This window comes from Canis aureus, chromosome 15, assembly GCF_053574225.1.
Source record: "Canis aureus isolate CA01 chromosome 15, VMU_Caureus_v.1.0, whole genome shotgun sequence".
Lineage (NCBI taxonomy): Eukaryota > Metazoa > Chordata > Mammalia > Carnivora > Canidae > Canis > Canis aureus.
In genome coordinates, this window is record NC_135625.1 from 71,643,538 (window position 1) to 71,669,109 (window position 25,572).

Here is a 25,572-nt window from a genome sequence, read left to right on the forward strand (position 1 = left end):
GGGAAATCGCTGGATTGAGCTTGGAGGCACTAGTCTTGTGTGCCGGGAGATTCCAGTTACCTCTCCCAACACTTCGGTGAAGCAGCGAGCCTAGGCCTTTTGGAAGCGAAAGGTAGCTGCAGGCAGGAGCTAGGGTTACAGGCCATAAGCTCAACTCTCAGAAGTGGGTATGCATGGGAGGCAGATGTCTGCTACCCACTCGTACATGCGAGTGGGAACCTAGCTACACTCTGATGAAGAAGGACTTTGGAAATCGCTGTATTCAACTCAGATACACGTGGGTTCAGGCACAACGATTCCACATGCTTTTCGCACAACCTTTCCCTGCCACTAACATGAGGACGTTAGCAGCTCCTTCTACAGTCAAGCAGGATGCGGGAGGGTTGTGCCCTGTCCTTAGCTCTCACAGGTAACCATGCCTTGAAGCCAGCTGTCAACTAGCTGCATTCTTATGGCAGGGTGAAGGTAGCAGTATTCTGAGACAGGAGGTTCCCAGATTACCACTCTACTGCACCTGGAGATACCCTCCAGGTCTGCATTGTTAACTTGCGTCTCAGAAGCCTCTGGCAAAAGTCTCTGGTGAAGACGTGGGAAACCTACTCTGCAGGCAGTGTGGAACTGTGAGGGACTGAGGGTGAGCTCAACTCTCAGCAGTAAGATGATTTTGGACAAGGCGTTCAGCTACCTTCTCACATATGGAACTTAGTATGTAGCACCAGTCTACCCCAGGAATTACTGGGAAAGCGCTGGATTGAGCTTGGAGGCACTAGTCTTGTGTGCCGGGAGATTCCAGTTACCTCTCCCAACACTTCGGTGAAGCAGCGAGCCTAGGCCTTTTGGAAGCGAAAGGCAGCTGCAGGCAGGAGGTAGGGTTACAGGCCATAAGCTCAACTCTCAGAAGTGGGTATGCATGGGAGGCAGATGTCTGCTACCCACTCGGACATGCGAGTGGGAACCTAGCTACACTCTGATGAAGAAGGACTTTGGAAATCGCTGTATTCAACTCAGATACACGTGGCTTCAGGCACAACGATTCCACATGCTTTTCTCACAACCTTTCCCTGCCAGTAACATGAGGACGTTAGCAGCTCCTTCTACAGTCAAGCAGGATGCGGGAGGGTTGTGCCCTGTCCTTAGCTCTCACAGGGAAGCATGCCTTGAAGCCAGCTGTCAACTAGCTGCATTCTTATGGCAGGGTGAAGGTAGCAGTATTCTGAGACAGGAGGTTCCCAGATTACCACTCTACTGCACCTAGAGATACCCTCCAGGTCTACGTTGTTAACTTGCGTCTCAGAAGCCTCTGGCAAACGTCTCTGGTGAAGACGTGCGAACCTCACTCTGCAGGCAGTGTGGAACTGTGAGGGACTGAGGGTGAGCTCAACTCTCAGAAGTAAGATGTTTTTGGACAAGGCGTTCAAGTACCTACTCACGTATGGAACTTAGTACGTAGCACCAGTCTACCCCAGGAATTACTGGGAAATCGCTTGATTGAGCTTGGAGGCACTCGTCTTGTGTGCCGGGAGATTCCAGTTACCTCTCCCAACACTTGGGTCAAGCAGCGAGCCTAGGCCTTTTGGAAGCGAAAGGTAGCGGCAGGCAGGATGTAGGGTTACAGGTCATAAGCTCAACTCTCAGAAGTGTGTATGCATGGGAGGCAGATGTCTGCTACCCACTCGGACATGGGAGTTGGAACCTAGCTACACTCCTATTGAAGAAGGATGTTGGAAATCGCTGTATTCAACTCAGATACACGGGAGTTCAGGCCCAATGGTTTCACATGCTTTTCCCACAACCTATCCCAGCCACTAACATAAGGAGGTTAGCAGGTACGTCTACAGTCAGGCAGGGTGCGGGAGGGTTCTGCCCTGTCCTCAGCTCTCACAGGGAAGCATGCCTAGAAGCCAGCTCTCAACTAGCTGCATTCTTATGACAGTGTGAAGGTAGCAGTATTCTGAGTAAGGAGGTTCCCAGATTACCACTCTACTGCACCTGGAGATACCCTCCAGGTCTGCATTGTTAACTTGCGTCTCAGAGGCCTCTGGCAAAAGTCTCTGGTGAAGACGTGGGAAACCTACTCTGCAGGCAGTGTGGAACTGTGAGGGACTGAGGGTGAGCTCAACTCTCAGCAGTAAGATGATTTTGGACAAGGCGTTCAGCTACCTTCTCACATATGGAACTTAGTATGTAGCACCAGTCTACCCCAGGAATTACTGGGAAAGCGCTGGATTGAGCTTGGAGGCACTAGTCTTGTGTGCCGGGAGATTCCAGTTACCTCTCCCAACACTTCGGTGAAGCAGCGAGCCTAGGCCTTTTGGAAGCGAAAGGCAGCTGCAGGCAGGAGGTAGGGTTACAGGCCATAAGCTCAACTCTCAGAAGTGGGTATGCATGGGAGGCAGATGTCTGCTACCCACTCGGACATGCGAGTGGGAACCTAGCTACACTCTGATGAAGAAGGACTTTGGAAATCGCTGTATTCAACTCAGATACACGTGGCTTCAGGCACAACGATTCCACATGCTTTTCTCACAACCTTTCCCTGCCAGTAACATGAGGACGTTAGCAGCTCCTTCTACAGTCAAGCAGGATGCGGGAGGGTTGTGCCCTGTCCTTAGCTCTCACAGGGAAGCATGCCTTGAAGCCAGCTGTCAACTAGCTGCATTCTTATGGCAGGGTGAAGGTAGCAGTATTCTGAGACAGGAGGTTCCCAGATTACCACTCTACTGCACCTAGAGATACCCTCCAGGTCTACGTTGTTAACTTGCGTCTCAGAAGCCTCTGGCAAACGTCTCTGGTGAAGACGTGCGAACCTCACTCTGCAGGCAGTGTGGAACTGTGAGGGACTGAGGGTGAGCTCAACTCTCAGAAGTAAGATGTTTTTGGACAAGGCGTTCAAGTACCTACTCACGTATGGAACTTAGTACGTAGCACCAGTCTACCCCAGGAATTACTAGGAAATCGCTTGATTGAGCTTGGAGGCACTCGTCTTGTGTGCCGGGAGATTCCAGTTACCTCTCCCAACACTTGCGTCAAGCAGCGAGCCTAGGCCTTTTGGAAGCGAAAGGTAACGGCAGGCAGGATGTAGGGTTACAGGCCATAAGCTCAACTCTCAGAAGTGTGTATGCATGGGAGGCAGATGTCTGCTACCCACTCGGACATGGGAGTTGGAACCTAGCTACACTCCTATTGAAGAAGGATGTTGGAAATCGCTGTATTCAACTCAGATACACGGGAGTTCAGGCCCAATGGTTTCACATGCTTTTCTCACAACCTATCCCAGCCACTAACATAAGGAGGTTAGCAGGTACGTCTACAGTCAGGCAGGGTGCGGGAGGGTTCTGCCCTGTCCTCAGCTCTCACAGGGAAGCATGCCTAGAAGCCAGCTCTCAACTAGCTGCATTCTTATGACAGTGTGAAGGTAGCAGTATTCTGAGTAAGGAGGTTCCCAGATTACCACTCTACTGCACCTGGAGATACCCTCCAGGTCTGCATTGTTAACTTGCGTCTCAGAGGCCTCTGGCAAAAGTCTCTGGTGAAGACGTGGGAAACCTACTCTGCAGGCAGTGTGGAACTGTGAGGGACTGAGGGTGAGCTCAACTCTCAGCAGTAAGATGATTTTGGACAAGGCGTTCAGCTACCTTCTCACATATGGAACTTAGTATGTAGCACCAGTCTACCCCAGGAATTACTGGGAAAGCGCTGGATTGAGCTTGGAGGCACTAGTCTTGTGTGCCGGGAGATTCCAGTTACCTCTCCCAACACTTCGGTGAAGCAGCGAGCCTAGGCCTTTTGGAAGCGAAAGGCAGCTGCAGGCAGGAGGTAGGGTTACAGGCCATAAGCTCAACTCTCAGAAATGGGTATGCATGGGAGGCAGATGTCTGCTACCCACTCGGACATGCGAGTGGGAACCTAGCTACACTCTGATGAAGAAGGACTTTGGAAATCGCTGTATTCAACTCAGATACACGTGGCTTCAGGCACAACGATTCCACATGCTTTTCGCACAACCTTTCCCTGCCACTAACATGAGGACGTTAGCAGCTCCTTCTACAGTCAAGCAGGATGCGGGAGGGTTGTGCCCTGTCCTTAGCTCTCACAGGGAAGCATGCCTTGAAGCCAGCTGTCAACTAGCTGCATTCTTATGGCAGGGTGAAGGTAGCAGTATTCTGAGACAGGAGGTTCCCAGATTACCACTCTACTGCACCTGGAGATACCCTCCAGGTCTACGTTGTTAACTTGCGTCTCAGAAGCCTCTGGCAAACGTCTCTGGTGAAGACGTGCGAACCTCACTCTGCAGGCAGTGTGGAACTGTGAGGGACTGAGGGTGAGCTCAACTCTCAGAAGTAAGATGTTTTTGGACAAGGCGTTCAAGTACCTACTCACGTATGGAACTTATTATGTAGCACCAGTCTACCCCAGGAATTACTAGGAAATCGCTTGATTGAGCTTGGAGGCACTCGTCTTGTGTGCCGGGAGATTCCAGTTACCTCTCCCAACACTTGCGTCAAGCAGCGAGCCTAGGCCTTTTGGAAGCGAAAGGTAGCGGCAGGCAGGATGTAGCGTTACAGGCCATAAGCTCAACTCTCAGAAGTGTGTATGCATGGGAGGCAGATGTCTGCTACCCACTCGGACATGGGAGTTGGAACCTAGCTACACTCCTATTGAAGAAGGATGTTGGAAATCGCTGTATTCAACTCAGATACACGGGAGTTCAGGCCCAATGCTTACACATGCTTTTCCCACAACCTATCCCAGCCACTAACATAAGGAGGTTAGCAGGTACGTCTACAGTCAGGCAGGGTGCGGGAGGGTTCTGCCCTGTCCTCAGCTCTCACAGGGAAGCATGCCTAGAAGCCAGCTCTCAACTAGCTGCATTCTTATGACAGTGTGAAGGTAGCAGTATTCTGAGTAAGGAGGTTCCCAGATTACCACTCCACTGCACCTGGAGATACCCTCCAGGTCTGCATTGTTAACTTGCGTCTCAGAAACCTCTGGCAAAAGTCTCTGGTGAAGACGTGGGAAACCTACTCTGCAGGCAGTGTGGAACTGTGAGGGACTGAGGGTGAGCTCAACTCTCAGCAGTAAGATGATTTTGGACAAGGCGTTCAGCTACCTTCTCACCTATGGAACTTTGTATGTAGCACCAGTCTACCCCAGGAATTACTGGGAAATCCCTGGATTGAGCTTGGAGACACTAGTCTTGTGTGCCGGGAGATTCCAGTTACCTCTCCCAACACTTCGGTGAAGCAGCGAGCCTAGGCCTTTTGGAAGCGAAAGGCAGCTGCAGGCAGGAGGTAGGGTTACAGGCCATAAGCTCAACTCTCAGAAGTGGGTATGCATGGGAGGCAGATGTCTGCTACCCACTCGGACATGCGAGTGGGAACCTAGCTACACTCTGATGAAGAAGGACTTTGGAAATCGCTGTATTCAACTCAGATACACGTGGCTTCAGGCACAACGATTCCACATGCTTTTCTCACAACCTTTCCCTGCCAGTAACATGAGGACGTTAGCAGCTCCTTCTACAGTCAAGCAGGATGCGGGAGGGTTGTGCCCTGTCCTTAGCTCTCACAGGGAAGCATGCCTTGAAGCCAGCTGTCAACTAGCTGCATTCTTATGGCAGGGTGAAGGTAGCAGTATTCTGAGACAGGAGGTTCCCAGATTACCACTCTACTGCACCTAGAGATACCCTCCAGGTCTACGTTGTTAACTTGCGTCTCAGAAGCCTCTGGCAAACGTCTCTGGTGAAGACGTGCGAACCTCACTCTGCAGGCAGTGTGGAACTGTGAGGGACTGAGGGTGAGCTCAACTCTCAGAAGTAAGATGTTTTTGGACAAGGCGTTCAAGTACCTACTCACGTATGGAACTTAGTACGTAGCACCAGTCTACCCCAGGAATTACTAGGAAATCGCTTGATTGAGCTTGGAGGCACTCGTCTTGTGTGCCGGGAGATTCCAGTTACCTCTCCCAACACTTGCGTCAAGCAGCGAGCCTAGGCCTTTTGGAAGCGAAAGGTAACGGCAGGCAGGATGTAGGGTTACAGGCCATAAGCTCAACTCTCAGAAGTGTGTATGCATGGGAGGCAGATGTCTGCTACCCACTCGGACATGGGAGTTGGAACCTAGCTACACTCCTATTGAAGAAGGATGTTGGAAATCGCTGTATTCAACTCAGATACACGGGAGTTCAGGCCCAATGGTTTCACATGCTTTTCTCACAACCTATCCCAGCCACTAACATAAGGAGGTTAGCAGGTACGTCTACAGTCAGGCAGGGTGCGGGAGGGTTCTGCCCTGTCCTCAGCTCTCACAGGGAAGCATGCCTAGAAGCCAGCTCTCAACTAGCTGCATTCTTATGACAGTGTGAAGGTAGCAGTATTCTGAGTAAGGAGGTTCCCAGATTACCACTCTACTGCACCTGGAGATACCCTCCAGGTCTGCATTGTTAACTTGCGTCTCAGAGGCCTCTGGCAAAAGTCTCTGGTGAAGACGTGGGAAACCTACTCTGCAGGCAGTGTGGAACTGTGAGGGACTGAGGGTGAGCTCAACTCTCAGCAGTAAGATGATTTTGGACAAGGCGTTCAGCTACCTTCTCACATATGGAACTTAGTATGTAGCACCAGTCTACCCCAGGAATTACTGGGAAAGCGCTGGATTGAGCTTGGAGGCACTAGTCTTGTGTGCCGGGAGATTCCAGTTACCTCTCCCAACACTTCGGTGAAGCAGCGAGCCTAGGCCTTTTGGAAGCGAAAGGCAGCTGCAGGCAGGAGGTAGGGTTACAGGCCATAAGCTCAACTCTCAGAAATGGGTATGCATGGGAGGCAGATGTCTGCTACCCACTCGGACATGCGAGTGGGAACCTAGCTACACTCTGATGAAGAAGGACTTTGGAAATCGCTGTATTCAACTCAGATACACGTGGCTTCAGGCACAACGATTCCACATGCTTTTCGCACAACCTTTCCCTGCCACTAACATGAGGACGTTAGCAGCTCCTTCTACAGTCAAGCAGGATGCGGGAGGGTTGTGCCCTGTCCTTAGCTCTCACAGGGAAGCATGCCTTGAAGCCAGCTGTCAACTAGCTGCATTCTTATGGCAGGGTGAAGGTAGCAGTATTCTGAGACAGGAGGTTCCCAGATTACCACTCTACTGCACCTGGAGATACCCTCCAGGTCTACGTTGTTAACTTGCGTCTCAGAAGCCTCTGGCAAACGTCTCTGGTGAAGACGTGCGAACCTCACTCTGCAGGCAGTGTGGAACTGTGAGGGACTGAGGGTGAGCTCAACTCTCAGAAGTAAGATGTTTTTGGACAAGGCGTTCAAGTACCTACTCACGTATGGAACTTAGTATGTAGCACCAGTCTACCCCAGGAATTACTAGGAAATCGCTTGATTGAGCTTGGAGGCACTCGTCTTGTGTGCCGGGAGATTCCAGTTACCTCTCCCAACACTTGCGTCAAGCAGCGAGCCTAGGCCTTTTGGAAGCGAAAGGTAGCGGCAGGCAGGATGTAGCGTTACAGGCCATAAGCTCAACTCTCAGAAGTGTGTATGCATGGGAGGCAGATGTCTGCTACCCACTCGGACATGGGAGTTGGAACCTAGCTACACTCCTATTGAAGAAGGATGTTGGAAATCGCTGTATTCAACTCAGATACACGGGAGTTCAGGCCCAATGCTTACACATGCTTTTCCCACAACCTATCCCAGCCACTAACATAAGGAGGTTAGCAGGTACGTCTACAGTCAGGCAGGGTGCGGGAGGGTTCTGCCCTGTCCTCAGCTCTCACAGGGAAGCATGCCTAGAAGCCAGCTCTCAACTAGCTGCATTCTTATGACAGTGTGAAGGTAGCAGTATTCTGAGTAAGGAGGTTCCCAGATTACCACTCCACTGCACCTGGAGATACCCTCCAGGTCTGCATTGTTAACTTGCGTCTCAGAAACCTCTGGCAAAAGTCTCTGGTGAAGACGTGGGAAACCTACTCTGCAGGCAGTGTGGAACTGTGAGGGACTGAGGGTGAGCTCAACTCTCAGCAGTAAGATGATTTTGGACAAGGCGTTCAGCTACCTTCTCACCTATGGAACTTTGTATGTAGCACCAGTCTACCCCAGGAATTACTGGGAAATCCCTGGATTGAGCTTGGAGACACTAGTCTTGTGTGCCGGGAGATTCCAGTTACCTCTCCCAACACTTCGGTGAAGCAGCGAGCCTAGGCCTTTTGGAAGCGAAAGGTAGCTGCAGGCAGGAGCTAGGGTTACAGGCCATAAGCTCAACTCTCAGAAGTGGGTATGCATGGGAGGCAGATGTCTGCTACCCACTCGTACATGCGAGTGGGAACCTAGCTACACTCTGATGAAGAAGGACTTTGGAAATCGCTGTATTCAACTCAGATACACGTGGGTTCAGGCACAACGATTCCACATGCTTTTCGCACAACCTTTCCCTGCCACTAACATGAGGACCTTAGCAGCTCCTTCTACAGTCAAGCAGGATGCGGGAGGGTTGTGCCCTGTCCTTAGCTCTCACAGGGAAGCATGCCTTGAAGCCAGCTGTCAACTAGCTGCATTCTTATGGCAGGGTGAAGGTAGCAGTATTCTGAGACAGGAGGTTCCCAGATTACCACTCTACTGCACCTGGAGATACCCTCCAGGTCTGCATTGTTAACTTGCGTCTCAGAAGCCTCTGGCAAACGTCTCTGGTGAATACGTGCGAAACTCACTCTGCAGGCAGTGTGGAACTGTGAGGGACTGAGGGTGAGCTCAACTCTCAGAAGTAAGATGTTTTTGGGCAAGGCGTTCAACTACCTACTCACGTATGGAACTTAGTACGTAGCACCAGTCTACCCCAGGAATTACTAGGAAATCGCTTGATTGAGCTTGGAGGCACTCGTCTTGTGTGTCGGGAGATTCCAGTTACCTCTCCCAACACTTGCGTCAAGCAGCGAGCCTAGGCCTTTTGGAAGCGAAAGGTAGCGACAGGCAGGATGTAGGGTTACAGGCCATAAGCTCAACTCTGAGAAGTGTGTATGCATGGGAGGCAGATGTCTGCTACCCACTCGGACATGGGAGTTGGAACCTAGCTACACTCCTATTGAAGAAGGATGTTGGAAATCGCTGTATTCAATTCAGATACACGGGAGTTCAGGCCCAATGGTTTCACATGCTTTTCCCACAACCTATCCCAGCCACTAACATAAGGAGGTTAGCAGGTACGTCTACAGTCAGGGAGGGTGCGGGAGGGTTCTGCCCTGTCCTCAGCTCTCACAGGGAAGCATGCCTAGAAGCCAGCTCTCAACTAGCTGCATTCTTATGACAGTGTGAAGGTAGCAGTATTCTGAGTAAGGAGGTTCCCAGATTACCACTCTACTGCACCTGGAGATACCCTCCAGGTCTGCATTGTTAACTTGCGTCTCAGAAACCTCTGGCAAAAGTCTCTGGTGAAGACGTGGGAAACCTACTCTGCAGGCAGTGTGGAACTGTGAGGGACTGAGGGTGAGCTCAACTCTCAGCAGTAAGATGATTTTGGACAAGGCGTTCAGCTACCTTCTCACATATGGAACTTTGTATGTAGCACCAGTCTACCCCAGGAATTACTGGGAAATCGCTGGATTGAGCTTGGAGGCACTAGTCTTGTGTGCCGGGAGATTCCAGTTACCTCTCCCAACACTTCGGTGAAGCAGCGAGCCTAGGCCTTTTGGAAGCGAAAGGTAGCTGCAGGCAGGAGGTAGGGTTACAGGCCAAGCTCAACACTCAGAAGTGGGTATGCATGGGAGGCAGATGTCTGCTACCCACTCGGACATGCGAGTGGGAACCTAGCTACACTCTGATGAAGAAGGACTTTGGAAGTCGCTGTATTCAACTCAGATACACGTGGGTTAAGGCACAACGATTCCACATGCCTTTCGCACAACCTTTCCCTGCCACTAACATGAGGACGTTAGCAGCTCCTTCTACAGTCAAGCAGGATGCGGGAGGGTTGTGCCCTGTCCTTAGCTCTCACAGGGAAGCATGCCTTGAAGCCAGCTGTCAACTAGCTGCATTCTTATGGCAGGGTGAAGGTAGCAGTATTCTGAGACAGGAGGTTCCCAGATTACCACTCGACTGCACCTGGAGATACCCTCCAGGTCTGCATTGTTAACTTGCGTCTCAGAAGCCTCTGGCAAACGTCTCTGGTGAAGACGTGCGAAACTCACTCTGCAGGCAGTGTGGACCTGTGAGGGACTGAGGGTGAGCTCAACTCTCAGAAGTAAGATGTTTTTGGACAAGACGTTCAACTACCTACTCACGTATGGAACTTAGTACGTAGCACCAGTCTACCCCAGGAATTACTAGGAAATCGCTTGATTGAGCTTGGAGGCACTCGTCTTGTGTGCCGGGAGATTCCAGTTACCTCTCCCAACACTTGCGTCAAGCAGCGAGCCTAGGCCTTTTGGAAGCGAAAGGTAGCGGCAGGCAGGAGGTAGGGTTACAGGCCATAAGCTCAACTCTCAGAAGTGTGTATGCATGGGAGGCAGATGTCTGCTACCCACTCGGACATGCGAGTGGGAACCTAGCTACACTCCTATTGAAGAAGGATGTTGGAAAACGCTGTATTCAACTCAGATACACGTGGGTTCAGGCACAACGTTTCCACATGCTTTTCGCACAACCTTTCCCTGCCACTAACATGAGGACGTTAGCAGCTCCTTCTACAGTCAAGCAGGATGCGGGAGGGTTGTGCCCTGTCCTTAGCTCTCACAGGGAAGCAGGCCTTGAAGCCAGCTGTCAACTAGCTGCATTCTTATGGCAGGGTGAAGGTAGCAGTATTCTGAGACAGGAGGTTCCCAGATTACCACTCTACTGCACCTGGAGATACCCTCCAGGTCTGCATTGTTAACTTGCGTCTCAGAAGCCTCTGGCAAACGTCTCTGGTGAAGACGTGCGAAACTCACTCTGCAGGCAGTGTGGAACTGTGAGGGACTGAGGGTGAGCTCAACTCTCAGAAGTAAGATGTCTTTGGACTGGCGTTCAACTACCTACTCACGTATGGAACTTAGTACGTAGCACCAGTCTACCCCAGGAATTACTAGGAAATCGCTTGATTGAGCTTGGAGGCACTCGTCTTGTGTGTCGGGAGATTCCAGTTACCTCTCCCAACACTTGCGTCAAGCAGCGAGCCTAGGCCTTTTGGAAGCGAAAGGTAGCGGCAGGCAGGATGTAGGGTTACAGGCCATAAGCTCAACTCTCAGAAGTGTGTATGCATGGGAGGCAGATATCTGCTCCCCACTCGGACATGGGAGTTGGAACCTAGCTACACTCCTATTGAAGAAGGATGTTGGAAATCGCTGTATTCAACTCAGATACACGGGAGTTCAGGCCCAATGGTTTCACATGCTTTTCCCACAACCTATCCCAGCCACTAACATAAGGAGGTTAGCAGGTACATCTACAGTCAGGAAGGGTGCGGGAGGGTTCTGCCCTGTCCTCAGCTCTCACAGGGAAGCATTCCTAGAAGCCAGCTCTCAACTAGCTGCATTCTTAGGACAGTGTGAAGGTAGCAGTATTCTGAGTAAGGAGGTTCCCAGATTACCACTCTACTGCACCTGGAAATACCCTCCAGGTCTGCATTGTTAACTTGCGTCTCAGAAATCTCTGGCAAAAGTCTCTGGTGAAGACGTGGGAAACCTACTCTGCAGGCAGTGTGGAACTGTGAGGGACTGAGGGTGAGCTCAACTCTCAGCAGTAAGATGATTTTGGACAAGGCGTTCAGCTACCTTCTCACATATGGAACTTAGTATGTAGCACCAGTCTACCCCAGGAATTACTGGGAAATCGCTGGATTGAGCTTGGAGGCACTAGTCTTGTGTGCCGGGAGATTCCAGTTACCTCTCCCAACACTTCGGTGAAGCAGCGAGCCTAGGCCTTTTGGAAGCGAAAGGTAGCTGCAGGCAGGAGGTAGGGTTACAGGCCATAAGCTCAACTCTCAGAAGTGGGTATGCATGGGAGGCAGATGTCTGCTACCCACTCGTACATGCGAGTGGGAACCTAGCTACACTCTGATGAAGAAGGACTTTGGAAATCGCTGTATTCAACTCAGATACACGTGGCTTCAGGCACAACGATTCCACATGCTTTTCGCACAACCTTTCCCTGCCAGTAACATGAGGACGTTAGCAGCTCCTTCTACAGTCAAGCAGGATGCGGGAGGGTTGTGCCCTGTCCTTAGCTCTCACAGGGAAGCATGCCTTGAAGCCAGCTGTCAACTAGCTGCATTCTTATGGCAGGGTGAAGGTAGCAGTACTCTGAGACAGGAGGTTCCCAGATTACCACTCTACTGCACCTGGAGATACACTCCAGGTCTGCATTGTTAACTTGCGTCTCAGAAGCCTCTGGCAAACGTCTCTGGTGAAGACGTGCGAAACTCACTCTGCAGGCAGTGTGGAACTGTGAGGGACTGAGGGTGAGCTCAACTCTCAGAAGTAAGATGTTTTTGGACAAGGCGTTCAAGTACCTACTCACGTATGGAACTTAGTACGTAGCACCAGTCTACCCCAGGAATTACTATGAAATCGCTTGATTGAGCTTGGAGGCACTCGTCTTGTGTGCCGGGAGATTCCAGTTACCTCTCCCAACACTTGCGTCAAGCAGCGTGCCTAGGCCTTTTGGAAGCGAAAGGTAGCGGCAGGCAGGATGTAGGGTTACAGGCCATAAGCTCAACTCTCAGAAGTGTGTATGCATGGGAGGCAGATGTCTGCTACCCACTCGCACATGGGAGTTGGAACCTAGCTACACTCCTATTGAAGAAGGATGTTGGAAATCGCTGTATTCAACTCAGATACACGGGAGTTCAGGCCCAATGGTTTCACATGCTTTTTCCACAACCTATCCCAGCCACTAACATAAGGATGTTAGCAGGTACATCTACAGTCAGGCAGGGTGCGGGAGGGTTCTGCCCTGTCGTCAGCTCTCACAGGGAAGCATGCCTAGAAGCCAGCTCTCAACTAGCTGCATTCTTATGACAGTGTGAAGGTAGCAGTATTCTGAGTAAGGAGGTTCCCAGATTACCACTCTACTGCACCTGGAGATACCCTCCAGGTCTGCATTGTTAACTTGCGTCTCAGAAACCTCTGGCAAAAGTCTCTGGTGAAGACGTGGGAAACCTACTCTGCAGGCAGTGTGGAACTGTGAGGGACTGAGGGTGAGCTCAACTCTCAGCAGTAAGATGATTTTGGACAAGGCGTTCAGCTACCTTCTCACATATGGAACTTAGTATGTAGCACCAGTCTACCCCAGGAATTACTCGGAAATCGCTGGATTGAGCTTGGAGGCACTAGTCTTGTGTGCCGGGAGATTCCAGTTACCTCTCCCAACACTTCGGTGAAGCAGCGAGCCTAGGCCTTTTGGAAGCGAAAGGTAGCTGCAGGCAGGAGGTAGGGTTACAGGCCATAAGCTCAACTCTCAGAAGTGGGTATGCATGGGAGGCAGATGTCTGCTACCCACTCGTACATGCGAGTGGGAACCTAGCTACACTCTGATGAAGAAGGACTTTGGAAATCGCTGTATTCAACTCAGATACACGTGGGTTCAGGCACAACGATTCCACATGCTTTTCGCACAACCTTTCCCTGCCACTAACATGAGGACGTTAGCAGCTCCTTCTACAGTCAAGCAGGATGCGGGAGGGTTGTGCCCTGTCCTTAGCTCTCACAGGGAAGCATGCCTTGAAGCCAGCTGTCAACTAGCTGCATTCTTATGGCAGGGTGAAGGTAGCAGTATTCTGAGACAGGAGGTTCCCAGATTACCACTCTACTGCACCTGGAGATACCCTCCAGGTCTGCATTGTTAACTTGCGTCTCAGAAGCCTCTGGCAAACGTCTCTGGTGAAGACGTGCGAAACTCACTCTGCAGGCAGTGTGGAACTGTGAGGGACTGAGGGTGAGCTCAACTCTCAGAAGTAAGATGTTTTTGGACAAGGCGTTCAGCTACCTACTCACGTATGGAACTTAGTACGTAGACCAGTCTACCCCAGGAATTACTAGGAAATCGCTTGATTGAGCTTGGAGGCACTCGTCTTGTGTGCCGGGAGATTCCAGTTACCTCTCCCAACACTTGCGTCAAGCAGCGAGTCTAGGCCTTTTGGAAGCGAAAGGTAGCGGCAGGCAGGATGTAGGGTTACAGGCCATAAGCTCAACTCTCAGAAGTGTGTATGCATGGGAGGCAGATGTCTGCTACCCACTCGGACATGCGAGTGGGAACCTAGCTACACTCTGATGAAGAAGGACTTTGGAAGTCGCTGTATTCAACTCAGATACACGTGGGTTAAGGCACAACGATTCCACATGCCTTTCGCACAACCTTTCCCTGCCACTAACATGAGGACGTTAGCAGCTCCTTCTACAGTCAAGCAGGATGTGGGAGGGTTGTGCCCTGTCCTTAGCTCTCACAGGGAAGCATGCCTTGAAGCCAGCTGTCAACTAGCTGCATTCTTATGGCAGGGTGAAGGTAGCAGTATTCTGAGACAGGAGGTTCCCAGATTACCACTCTACTGCACATGGAGATACCCTCCAGGTCTGCATTGTTAACTTGCGTCTCAGAAGCCTCTGGCAAAAGTCTCTGGTGAAGACGTGGGAAACCTACTCTGCAGGCAGTGTGGAACTGTGAGGGACTGAGGGTGAGCTCAACTCTCAGCACTAAGATGATTTTGGACAAGGCGTTCAGCTACCTTCTCACGTATGGAACTTAGTATGTAGCATCAGTCTACCCCAGGAATTACTGGGAAATCGCTGGATTGAGCTTGGAGGCACTAGTCTTGTGTGCCGGGAGATTCCAGTTACCTCTCCCAACACTTCGGTGAAGCAGCGAGCCTAGGCCTTTTGGAAGCGAAAGGTAGCTGCAGGCAGGAGGTAGGGTTACAGGCCATAAGCTAAACTCTCAGAAGTGGGTATGCATGGGAGGCAGATGTCTGCTACCCACTCGTACATGTGAGTTGGAACCTAGCTACACTCCTATTGAAGAAGGATGTTGGAAATCGCTGTATTCAACTCAGATACACGTGGGTTCAGGCACAACGATTCCACATGCTTTTCGCACAAACTTTCCCTGCCACTAACATGAGGACGTTAGCAGCTCCTTCTACAGTCAAGCAGGATGCGGGAGGGTTGGCCCTGTCCTTAGCTCTCACAGGGAAGCATGCCTTGAAGCCAGCTGTCAACTAGCTGCATTCTTATGGCAGGGTGAAGGTAGCAGTATTCTGAGACAGGAGGTTCCCAGATTACCACTCGACTGCACCTGGAGATACCCTCCAGGTCTGCATTGTTAACTTGCGTCTCAGAAGCCTCTGGCAAACGTCTCTGGTGAAGACGTGCGAAACTCACTCTGCAGGCAGTGTGGAACTGTGAGGGACTGAGGGTGAGCTCAACTCTCAGAAGTAAGATGTTTTTGGACAAGGCGTTCAACTACCTACTCACGTATGGAACTTAGTACGTAGCACCAGTCTACCCCAGGAATTACTAGGAAATCGCTTGATTGAGCTTGGAGGCACTCGTCTTGTGTGCCGGGAGATTCCAGTTACCTCTCCCAACACTTGCGTCAAGCAGCGAGCCTAGGCCTTTTGGAAGCGAAAGGTAGCGGCAGGCAGGATGTAGGGTTACAGGCCATAAGCTCAACTCTCAGAAGTGTGTATGCATGGGAGGCAGATGTCTGCTACCCACTCGGACATGGGAGTTGGAACCTAGCTACACTCCTATTGAAGAAGGATGTTGGAAATCGCTGTATTCAACTCAGATACACGGGAGTTCAGGCCCAATGGTTTCACATGCTTTTCCCACAACCTATCCCAGCCACTAACATAAGGAGGTTAGCAGGTACGTCTACAGTCAGGCAGGGTGCGGGAGGGTTCTGCCCTGTCCTCAGCTCTCACAGGGAAGCATGCCTAGAAGCCAGCTCTCAACTAGCTGCATTCTTATGACAGTGTGAAGGTAGCAGTATTCTGAGTAAGGAGGTTCCCAGATTACCACTCTACTGCACCTGGAGATACCCTCCAGGTCTGCATTGTTAACTTGCGTCTCAGAGGCCTCTGGCAAAAGTCTCTGGTGAAGACGTGGGAAACCTACTCTGCAGGCAGTGTGGAACTGTGAGGGACTGAGGGTGAGCTCAACTCTCAGCAGTAAGATGATTTTGGACAAGGCGTTCAGCTACCTTCTCACATATGGAACTTAGTATGTAGCACCAGTCTACCCCAGGAATTACTGGGAAAGCGCTGGATTGAGCTTGGAGGCACTAGTCTTGTGTGCCGGGAGATTCCAGTTACCTCTCCCAACACTTCGGTGAAGCAGCGAGCCTAGGCCTTTTGGAAGCGAAAGGCAGCTGCAGGCAGGAGGTAGGGTTACAGGCCATAAGCTCAACTCTCAGAAGTGGGTATGCATGGGAGGCAGATGTCTGCTACCCACTCGGACATGCGAGTGGGAACCTAGCTACACTCTGATGAAGAAGGACTTTGGAAATCGCTGTATTCAACTCAGATACACGTGGCTTCAGGCACAACGATTCCACATGCTTTTCTCACAACCTTTCCCTGCCAGTAACATGAGGACGTTAGCAGCTCCTTCTACAGTCAAGCAGGATGCGGGAGGGTTGTGCCCTGTCCTTAGCTCTCACAGGGAAGCATGCCTTGAAGCCAGCTGTCAACTAGCTGCATTCTTATGGCAGGGTGAAGGTAGCAGTATTCTGAGACAGGAGGTTCCCAGATTACCACTCTACTGCACCTAGAGATACCCTCCAGGTCTACGTTGTTAACTTGCGTCTCAGAAGCCTCTGGCAAACGTCTCTGGTGAAGACGTGCGAACCTCACTCTGCAGGCAGTGTGGAACTGTGAGGGACTGAGGGTGAGCTCAACTCTCAGAAGTAAGATGTTTTTGGACAAGGCGTTCAAGTACCTACTCACGTATGGAACTTAGTACGTAGCACCAGTCTACCCCAGGAATTACTAGGAAATCGCTTGATTGAGCTTGGAGGCACTCGTCTTGTGTGCCGGGAGATTCCAGTTACCTCTCCCAACACTTGCGTCAAGCAGCGAGCCTAGGCCTTTTGGAAGCGAAAGGTAGCGGCAGGCAGGATGTAGCGTTACAGGCCATAAGCTCAACTCTCAGAAGTGTGTATGCATGGGAGGCAGATGTCTGCTACCCACTCGGACATGGGAGTTGGAACCTAGCTACACTCCTATTGAAGAAGGATGTTGGAAATCGCTGTATTCAACTCAGATACACGGGAGTTCAGGCCCAATGCTTACACATACTTTTCCCACAACCTATCCCAGCCACTAACATAAGGAGGTTAGCAGGTACGTCTACAGTCAGGCAGGGTGCGGGAGGGTTCTGCCCTGTCCTCAGCTCTCACAGGGAAGCATGCCTAGAAGCCATCTCTCAACTAGCTGCATTCTTATGACAGTGTGAAGGTAGCAGTATTCTGAGTAAGGAGGTTCCCAGATTACCACTCTACTGCACCTGGAGATACCCTCCAGGTCTGCATTGTTAACTTGCGTCTCAGAAACCTCTGGCAAAAGTCTCTGGTGAAGACGTGGGAAACCTACTCTGCAGGCAGTGTGGAACTGTGAGGGACTGAGGGTGAGCTCAACTCTCAGCAGTAAGATGATTTTGGACAAGGCGTTCAGCTACCTTCTCACATATGGAACTTTGTATGTAGCACCAGTCTACCCCAGGAATTACTGGGAAATCCCTGGATTGAGCTTGGAGACACTAGTCTTGTGTGCCGGGAGATTCCAGTTACCTCTCCCAACACTTCGGTGAAGCAGCGAGCCTAGGCCTTTTGGAAGCGAAAGGTAGCTGCAGGCAGGAGCTAGGGTTACAGGCCATAAGCTCAACTCTCAGAAGTGGGTATGCATGGGAGGCAGATGTCTGCTACCCACTCGTACATGCGAGTGGTAACCTAGCTACACTCTGATGAAGAAGGACTTTGGAAATCGCTGTATTCAACTCAGATACACGTGGGTTCAGGCACAACGATTCCACATGCTTTTCGCACAACCTTTCCCTGCCACTAACATGAGGACGTTAGCAGCTCCTTCTACAGTCAAGCAGGATGCGGGAGGGTTGTGCCCTGTCCTTAGCTCTCACAGGGAAGCATGCCTTGAAGCCAGCTGTCAACTAGCTGCATTCTTATGGCAGGGTGAAGGTAGCAGTATTCTGAGACAGGAGGTTCCCAGATTACCACTCTACTGCACCTGGAGATACCCTCCAGGTCTGCATTGTTAACTTGCGTCTCAGAAGCCTCTGGCAAACGTCTCTGGTGAAGACGTGCGAACCTCACTCTGCAGGCAGTGTGGAACTGTGAGGGACTGAGGGTGAGCTCAACTCTCAGAAGTAAGATGTTTTTGGACAAGGCGTTCAACTACCTACTCACGTATGGAACTTAGTACGTAGCACCAGTCTACCCCAGGAATTACTAGGAAATCGCTTGATTGAGCTTGGAGGCACTCGTCTTGTGTGCCGGGAGATTCCAGTTACCTCTCCCAACACTTGCGTCAAGCAGCGAGCCTAGGCCTTTTGGAAGCGAAAGGTAGCGGCAGGCAGGAGGTAGGGTTACAGGCCATAAGCTCAACTCTCAGAAGTGTGTATGCATGGGAGGCAGATATCTGCTCCCCACTCGGACATGGGAGTTGGAACCTAGCTACACTCCTATTGAAGAAGGATGTTGGAAATCGCTGTATTCAACTCAGATACACGGGAGTTCAGGCCCAATGCTTACACATGCTTTTCCCACAACCTATCCCAGCCACTAACATAAGGAGGTTAGCAGGTACGTCTACAGTCAGGCAGGGTGCGGGAGGGTTCTGCCCTGTCCTCAGCTCTCACAGGGAAGCATGCCTAGAAGCCAGCTCTCAACTAGCTGCATTCTTATGACAGTGTGAAGGTAGCAGTATTCTGAGTAAGGAGGTTCCCAGATTACCACTCTACTGCACCTGGAGATACCCTCCAGGTCTGCATTGTTAACTTGCGTCTCAGAAGCCTCTGGCAAAAGTCGCTGGTGAAGACGTGGGAAACCTACTCTGCAGGCAGTGTGGAACTGTGAGGGACTGAGGGTGAGCTCAACTCTCAGCAGTAAGATGATTTTGGACAAGGCGTTCAGCTACCTTCTCACATATGGAACTTAGTATGTAGCACCAGTCTACCCCAGGAATTACTGGGAAATCGCTGGATTGAGCTTGGAGGCACTAGTCTTGTGTGCCGGGAGATTCCAGTTACCTCTCCCAACACTTCGGTGAAGCAGCGAGCCTAGGCCTTTTGGAAGCGAAAGGTAGCTGCAGGCAGGAGGTAGGGTTACAGGCCATAAGCTCAACTCTCAGAAGTGGGTATGCATGGGAGGCAGATGTCTGCTACCCACTCGTACATGCGAGTGGGAACCTAGCTACACTCTGATGAAGAAGGACTTTGGAAATCGCTGTATTCAACTCAGATACACGTGGCTTCAGGCACAACGATTCCACATGCTTTTCTCACAACCTTTCCCTGCCAGTAACATGAGGACGTTAGCAGCTCCTTCTACAGTCAAGCAGGAGGCGGGAGGGTTGTGCCAAGTCCTTAGCTCTCACAGGGAAGCATGCCTTGAAGCCAGCTGTCAACTAGCTGCATTCTTATGGCAGGGTGAAGGTAGCAGTATTCTGAGACAGGAGGTTCCCAGATTACCACTCTACTGCACCTAGAGATACCCTCCAGGTCTACGTTGTTAACTTGCGTCTCAGAAGCCTCTGGCAAACGTCTCTGGTGAAGACGTGCGAACCTCACTCTGCAGGCAGTGTGGAACTGTGAGGGACTGAGGGTGAGCTCAACTCTCAGAAGTAAGATGTTTTTGGACAAGGCGTTCAAGTACCTACTCACGTATGGAACTTAGTACGTAGCACCAGTCTACCCCAGGAATTACTGGGAAATCGCTTGATTGAGCTTGGAGGCACTCGTCTTGTGTGCCGGGAGATTCCAGTTACCTCTCCCAACACTTGCGTCAAGCAGCGAGCCTAGGCCTTTTGGAAGCGAAAGGTAGCGGCAGGCAGGATGTAGGGTTACAGGTCATAAGCTCAACTCTCAGAAGTGTGTATGCATGGGAGGCAGATGTCTGCTACCCACTCGGACATGGGAGTTGGAACCTAGCTACACTCCTATTGAAGAAGGATGTTGGAAATCGCTGTATTCAACTCAGATACACGGGAGTTCAGGCCCAATGGTTTCACATGCTTTTCCCACAACCTATCCCAGCCAGTAACATAAGGAGGTTAGCAGGTACGTCTACAGTCAGGCAGGGTGCGGGAGGGTTCTGCCCTGTCCTCAGCTCTCACAGGGAAGCATGCCTAGAAGCCAGCTCTCAACTAGCTGCATTCTTATGACAGTGTGAAGGTAGCAGTATTCTGAGTAAGGAGGTTCCCAGATTACCACTCTACTGCACCTGGAGATACCCTCCAGGTCTGCATTGTTAACTTGCGTCTCAGAGGCCTCTGGCAAAAGTCTCTGGTGAAGACGTGGGAAACCTACTCTGCAGGCAGTGTGGAACTGTGAGGGACTGAGGGTGAGCTCAACTCTCAGCAGTAAGATGATTTTGGACAAGGCGTTCAGCTACCTTCTCACATATGGAACTTAGTATGTAACACCAGTCTACCCCAGGAATTACTGGGAAAGCGCTGGATTGAGCTTGGAGGCACTAGTCTTGTGTGCCGGGAGATTCCAGTTACCTCTCCCAACACTTCGGTGAAGCAGCGAGCCTAGGCCTTTTGGAAGCGAAAGGCAGCTGCAGGCAGGAGGTAGGGTTACAGGCCATAAGCTCAACTCTCAGAAGTGGGTATGCATGGGAGGCAGATGTCTGCTACCCACTCGGACATGCGAGTGGGAACCTAGCTACACTCTGATGAAGAAGGACTTTGGAAATCGCTGTATTCAACTCAGATACACGTGGCTTCAGGCACAACGATTCCACATGCTTTTCTCACAACCTTTCCCTGCCAGTAACATGAGGACGTTAGCAGCTCCTTCTACAGTCAAGCAGGATGCGGGAGGGTTGTGCCCTGTCCTTAGCTCTCACAGGGAAGCATGCCTTGAAGCCAGCTGTCAACTAGCTGCATTCTTATGGCAGGGTGAAGGTAGCAGTATTCTGAGACAGGAGGTTCCCAGATTACCACTCTACTGCACCTAGAGATACCCTCCAGGTCTACGTTGTTAACTTGCGTCTCAGAAGCCTCTGGCAAACGTCTCTGGTGAAGACGTGCGAACCTCACTCTGCAGGCAGTGTGGAACTGTGAGGGACTGAGGGTGAGCTCAACTCTCAGAAGTAAGATGTTTTTGGACAAGGCGTTCAAGTACCTACTCACGTATGGAACTTAGTACGTAGCACCAGTCTACCCCAGGAATTACTAGGAAATCGCTTGATTGAGCTTGGAGGCACTCGTCTTGTGTGCCGGGAGATTCCAGTTACCTCTCCCAACACTTGCGTCAAGCAGCGAGCCTAGGCCTTTTGGAAGCGAAAGGTAGCGGCAGGCAGGATGTAGGGTTACAGGCCATAAGCTCAACTCTCAGAAGTGTGTATGCATGGGAGGCAGATGTCTGCTACCCACTCGGACATGGGAGTTGGAACCTAGCTACACTCCTATTGAAGAAGGATGTTGGAAATCGCTGTATTCAACTCAGATACACGGGAGTTCAGGCCCAATGGTTTCACATGCTTTTCCCACAACCTATCCCAGCCACTAACATAAGGAGGTTAGCAGGTACGTCTACAGTCAGGCAGGGTGCGGGAGGGTTCTGCCCTGTCCTCAGCTCTCACAGGGAAGCATGCCTAGAAGCCAGCTCTCAACTAGCTGCATTCTTATGACAGTGTGAAGGTAGCAGTATTCTGAGTAAGGAGGTTCCCAGATTACCACTCTACTGCACCTGGAGATACCCTCCAGGTCTGCATTGTTAACTTGCGTCTCAGAGGCCTCTGGCAAAAGTCTCTGGTGAAGACGTGGGAAACCTACTCTGCAGGCAGTGTGGAACTGTGAGGGACTGAGGGTGAGCTCAACTCTCAGCAGTAAGATGATTTTGGACAAGGCGTTCAGCTACCTTCTCACATATGGAACTTAGTATGTAGCACCAGTCTACCCCAGGAATTACTGGGAAAGCGCTGGATTGAGCTTGGAGGCACTAGTCTTGTGTGCCGGGAGATTCCAGTTACCTCTCCCAACACTTCGGTGAAGCAGCGAGCCTAGGCCTTTTGGAAGCGAAAGGCAGCTGCAGGCAGGAGGTAGGGTTACAGGCCATAAGCTCAACTCTCAGAAATGGGTATGCATGGGAGGCAGATGTCTGCTACCCACTCGGACATGCGAGTGGGAACCTAGCTACACTCTGATGAAGAAGGACTTTGGAAATCGCTGTATTCAACTCAGATACACGTGGCTTCAGGCACAACGATTCCACATGCTTTTCTCACAACCTTTCCCTGCCAGTAACATGAGGACGTTAGCAGCTCCTTCTACAGTCAAGCAGGATGCGGGAGGGTTGTGCCCTGTCCTTAGCTCTCACAGGGAAGCATGCCTTGAAGCCAGCTGTCAACTAGCTGCATTCTTATGGCAGGGTGAAGGTAGCAGTATTCTGAGACAGGAGGTTCCCAGATTACCACTCTACTGCACCTAGAGATACCCTCCAGGTCTACGTTGTTAACTTGCGTCTCAGAAGCCTCTGGCAAACGTCTCTGGTGAAGACGTGCGAACCTCACTCTGCAGGCAGTGTGGAACTGTGAGGGACTGAGGGTAAGCTCAACTCTCAGAAGTAAGATGTTTTTGGACAAGGCGTTCAAGTACCTACTCACGTATGGAACTTAGTACGTAGCACCAGTCTACCCCAGGAATTACTAGGAAATCGCTTGATTGAGCTTGGAGGCACTCGTCTTGTGTGCCGGGAGATTCCAGTTACCTCTCCCAACACTTGCGTCAAGCAGCGAGCCTAGGCCTTTTGGAAGCGAAAGGTAGCGGCAGGCAGGATGTAGCGTTACAGGCCATAAGCTCAACTCTCAGAAGTGTGTATGCATGGGAGGCAGATGTCTGCTACCCACTCGGACATGGGAGTTGGAACCTAGCTACACTCCTATTGAAGAAGGATGTTGGAAATCGCTGTATTCAACTCAGATACACGGGAGTTCAGGCCCAATGCTTACACATACTTTTCCCACAACCTATCCCAGCCACTAACATAAGGAGGTTAGCAGGTACGTCTACAGTCAGGCAGGGTGCGGGAGGGTTCTGCCCTGTCCTCAGCTCTCACAGGGAAGCATGCCTAGAAGCCAGCTCTCAACTAGCTGCATTCTTATGACAGTGTGAAGGTAGCAGTATTCTGAGTAAGGAGGTTCCCAGATTACCACTCTACTGCACCTGGAGATACCCTCCAGGTCTGCATTGTTAACTTGCGTCTCAGAAACCTCTGGCAAAAGTCTCTGGTGAAGACGTGGGAAACCTACTCTGCAGGCAGTGTGGAACTGTGAGGGACTGAGGGTGAGCTCAACTCTCAGCAGTAAGATGATTTTGGACAAGGCGTTCAGCTACCTTCTCACATATGGAACTTTGTATGTAGCACCAGTCTACCCCAGGAATTACTGGGAAATCCCTGGATTGAGCTTGGAGACACTAGTCTTGTGTGCCGGGAGATTCCAGTTACCTCTCCCAACACTTCGGTGAAGCAGCGAGCCTAGGCCTTTTGGAAGCGAAAGGTAGCTGCAGGCAGGAGGTAGGGTTACAGGCGAAGCTCAACACTCAGAAGTGGGTATGCATGGGAGGCAGATGTCTGCTACCCACTCGGACATGCGAGTGGGAACCTAGCTACACTCTGATGAAGAAGGACTTTGGAAATCGCTGTATTCAACTCAGATACACGTGGGTTCAGGCACAACGATTCCACATGCTTTTCGCACAACCTTTCCCTGCCACTAACATGAGGACGTTAGCAGCTCCTTCTACAGTCAAGCAGGATGCGGGAGGGTTGTGCCCTGTCCTTAGCTCTCACAGGGAAGCATGCCTTGAAGCCAGCTGTCAACTAGCTGCATTCTTATGGCAGGGTGAAGGTAGCAGTATTCTGAGACAGGAGGTTCCCAGATTACCACTCTACTGCACCTGGAGATACCCTCCAGGTCTGCATTGTTAACTTGCGTCTCAGAAGCCTCTGGCAAAAGTCTCTGGTGAAGACGTGGGAAACCTACTCTGCAGGCAGTGTGGAACTGTGAGGGACTGAGGGTGAGCTCAACTCTCAGCAGTAAGATGATTTTGGACAAGGCGTTCAGCTACCTTCTCACATATGGAACTTAGTATGTAGCACCAGTCTACCCCAGGAATTACTGGGAAAGCGCTGGATTGAGCTTGGAGGCACTAGTCTTGTGTGCCGGGAGATTCCAGTTACCTCTCCCAACACTTTGGTGAAGCAGCGAGCCTAGGCCTTTTGGAAGCGAAAGGTAGCTGCAGGCAGGAGCTAGGGTTACAGGCCATAAGCTCAACTCTCAGAAGTGGGTATGCATGGGAGGCAGATGTCTGCTACCCACTCGTACATGCGAGTGGGAACCTAGCTACACTCTGATGAAGAAGGACTTTGGAAATCGCTGTATTCAACTCAGATACACGTGGGTTCAGGCACAACGATTCCACATGCTTTTCGCACAACCTTTCCCTGCCAGTAACATGAGGACGTAAGCAGCTCCTTCTACAGTCAAGCAGGATGCGGGAGGGTTGTGCCCTGTCCTTAGCTCTCACAGGGAAGCATGCCTTGAAGCCAGCTGTCAACTAGCTGCATTCTTATGGCAGGGTGAAGGTAGCAGTATTCTGAGACAGGAGGTTCCCAGATTACCACTCTACTGCACCTGGAGATACCCTCCAGGTCTGCATTGTTAACTTGCGTCTCAGAAGCCTCTGGCAAAAGTCTCTGGTGAAGACGTGGGAAACCTACTCTGCAGGCAGTGTGGAACTGTGAGGGACTGAGGGTGAGCTCAACTCTCAGCAGTAAGATGATTTTGGACAAGGCGTTCAGCTACCTTCTCACATATGGAACTTAGTATGTAGCACCAGTCTACCCCAGGAATTACTGGGAAAGCGCTGGATTGAGCTTGGAGGCACTAGTCTTGTGTGCCGGGAGATTCCAGTTACCTCTCCCAACACTTCGGTGAAGCAGCGAGCCTAGGCCTTTTGGAAGCGAAAGGTAGCTGCAGGCAGGAGGTAGTGTTACAGGCCATAAGCTCAACTCTCAGAAGTGGGTATGCATGGGAGGCAGATGTCTGCTACCCACTCGGACATGCGAGTGGGAACCTAGCTACACTCTGATGAAGAAGGACTTTGGAAATCGCTGTATTCAACTCAGATACACGTGGGTTCAGGCACAACGATTCCACATGCCTTTCGCACAACCTTTCCCTGCCACTAACATGAGGACGTTAGCAGCTCCTTCTACAGTCAAGCAGGATGCGGGAGGGTTGTGCCCTGTCCTTAGCTCTCACAGGGAAGCATGCCTTGAAGCCAGCTGTCAACTAGCTGCATTCTTATGGCAGGGTGAAGGTAGCAGTATTCTGAGACAGGAGGTTCCCAGATTACCACT